This window comes from Balaenoptera musculus, chromosome 2, assembly GCF_009873245.2.
Source record: "Balaenoptera musculus isolate JJ_BM4_2016_0621 chromosome 2, mBalMus1.pri.v3, whole genome shotgun sequence".
Taxonomy (NCBI): Eukaryota; Metazoa; Chordata; class Mammalia; order Artiodactyla; family Balaenopteridae; genus Balaenoptera; species Balaenoptera musculus.
The window spans coordinates 162,288,628-162,291,045 of NC_045786.1; the positions used below are offsets into that span (position 1 = coordinate 162,288,628).

Consider the following 2,418-nt stretch of genomic DNA (forward strand, 5'->3'; position numbering starts at 1 on the left):
GGAGTATAATTGCTTTACAATGGTGTGTTAGTTTCTGCTTTATAACAAAGTGAATCAGTTATACATATACATATGTTCCCATATCTCTTCCCTCTTGCGTCTCCCTCCCACCCCTCTAGGTGATCACAAAGCACGGAGCTGATCTACCTGTGCTATGCGGCTGCTACCCACTAGCTATCTATTTTACATTTGGTAGTGTATATATAAGTCCATGCCACTCTCTCACTTCGTCCCAGCTTCCCCTTCCCACTCCCTGTGTCCTCAAGGCCATTCTCTACATCTGTGTCTTTACGCCTGTCCTGCCCCTAGGTTCCTCAGAACCATTTTTTTTTTTTTTTAGATTCCATATGTATGTGTTAGCCTACAGTATTTTTCTCTTTCTGACTTACTTCACTCTGTATGACAGACTCTAGGTCCATCCACCTCACTACAAATAACTCAATTTCGTTTCTTTTTATGGCTGAGTAATATTCCATTGTATATATGTGCCACATCTTCTTTATCCATTCATCTGTCGATGGACACTTAGGTTGCTTGCATGTCCTGGCTATTGTAAATAGAGCTGCAATGAATATTGTGGTACATGACTCTTTTTGAATTATGGTTTTCTCAGGGTATATGCCCAGTAGTGGAATTGCTGGGTCATATGGTAGTTCTATTTTTAGTTTTTTAAGGAACCTCCATACTGTTCTCCATAGTGGCTGTATCAATTTACATTCCCACCGACAGTGCACAAAATCCATTTTAAAGTCTCTGCTTTCAGGTTATCTGAAGAGCCTGTATGGAGAGACCTAGCGTAGGTTGTAGTGAACAGAGGGTGTAGGTTCCGAGAAAGCCATGACACGTGCTCAGTTCTGGCTGGAGTGGCTCATGGCTATACTGTGGTCAGTGCCAGCTGAGACCCACTCAGGACCTTGCATGGCCTGCCCAATGACCTCCAGAACTTTTGGGAAGGTGGCAACAGCATGGGAGGGTGACTGAGCGAAGATTCAGGGATGTGTCCCACCCTTAGTCTCTGAAATAGGTGTGACTCTTTGGCTCCAGTCAGAACTGGTGAATTCCCCAAATCCAAATGTCAGAGTGGTGATTTCTTGTAGAGAGTGGATGGCAGCCCTGGATATTTTGGGAACTAACCGTATCATTTTCCCTCATCTCTTCTGGGAGAGCAGCCTACTTCTACACATCTGCTCCCAGGAGATCAGTTTCCAAAAAGCCCCACCTTGAGTGCAGGTTACAGGGTCAAAAGATGCTGCTGCTTTGGCTGCCAGCGGGGGTGATGTAGGCAGAGAAGCTGGGATGCGGAGGCATGCTATTCGGACCTGCAACTGCTTCCCTTGCAGCCTGTAGACACTGCGAAAGCAATTTTGAAAATCTGAGACATCTTGATGTATCTGTTCATCTTAAGCTTATTTAATAACTATAATTTTATTTATTTTTTAAAGCATTTATACCCTTTTAAAAATATATTTATTTATTTATTTAATTTGGCTGCGCTGGGTCTTAGTTGTGGCACACGGGATCGTCGTTGCCACGTGCAGGATCTTTGTTGCAGCATGAGGGATCTTTAGTTGCATCATGCGGGATCTTTTAGTTGCAGCATGCTAACTCTTAGTTGCGTCACGTGGTATCTAGTTCCCTGACCAGGGATCAAACCTGGGCCCCCTGCATTGTGAGCGCAGAGTCTTAGCCACTGGGCTACCAGGGAAGTCCCTAATAACTATAATTTTAGATGGTCATCTTTTATCCTGATCTTGAGTCTTACATCTTACATTTAATTTTTAAGCTTCATAATGAATATTAATGAACTAATTTACTTAGGGATTCACCTAGAGTCTAATCTTTATGTATGACTTTTGTCATAGTGATCTCAAACACTTCTAGGAAGATTACCCACATAAATAGTGCCCCCAGCATTTATACTGGGAAATACTTGATTGCTTTCTGCTTATTGTTAATTCAGGAAACCCGTTCATTCTCAAAATATAAACTCTTGCGATTGAATCAAATGACTCAGCTCTCCCCCTCCAGCCATGCTGCCTGGCCTTTCCTCACAGCTCCAGACAGGTGTCCAGTTGTCCTGAGCACCCCCCCACTCACCTGTCCTGTTGTACGAAACTAAACGTGTTCCCTTCTTTCCCAGAGTCTCCCGATTTACTCCCGCCAGTTAGACCGTGCAAATATTCCTGTGTCCTTTGGGGATCCCAAAGCACCTACTGGACCCATGAACCAACCCTCCAAAACCACACATAATATGTGGTACATGTGTGCATATTTTTCTGGGGATCACACCCATAGCTTTCATTATATTCTCAAAGGGCCCATGACCCTCTCGTCCAAAAGGATGGAAATGGTCTGTCACTGTCATCGATACTGTCCTATGGTATACTTGCAACAGTAAAACACCCTCCTGGCTGGTCC

General features: G+C 43.9%; 1 non-coding gene across 1 annotated transcript; it reads right to left on the bottom strand.

Moving 5' to 3' along the window:
• Positions 1–1,632: 1,632 nt before the first annotated feature.
• TRNAV-CAC lies at positions 1,633–1,705 on the bottom strand. Its single transcript has one exon. It is a non-coding gene; the product is annotated as a tRNA-Val (tRNA).
• Positions 1,706–2,418: the final 713 nt, after the last annotated feature.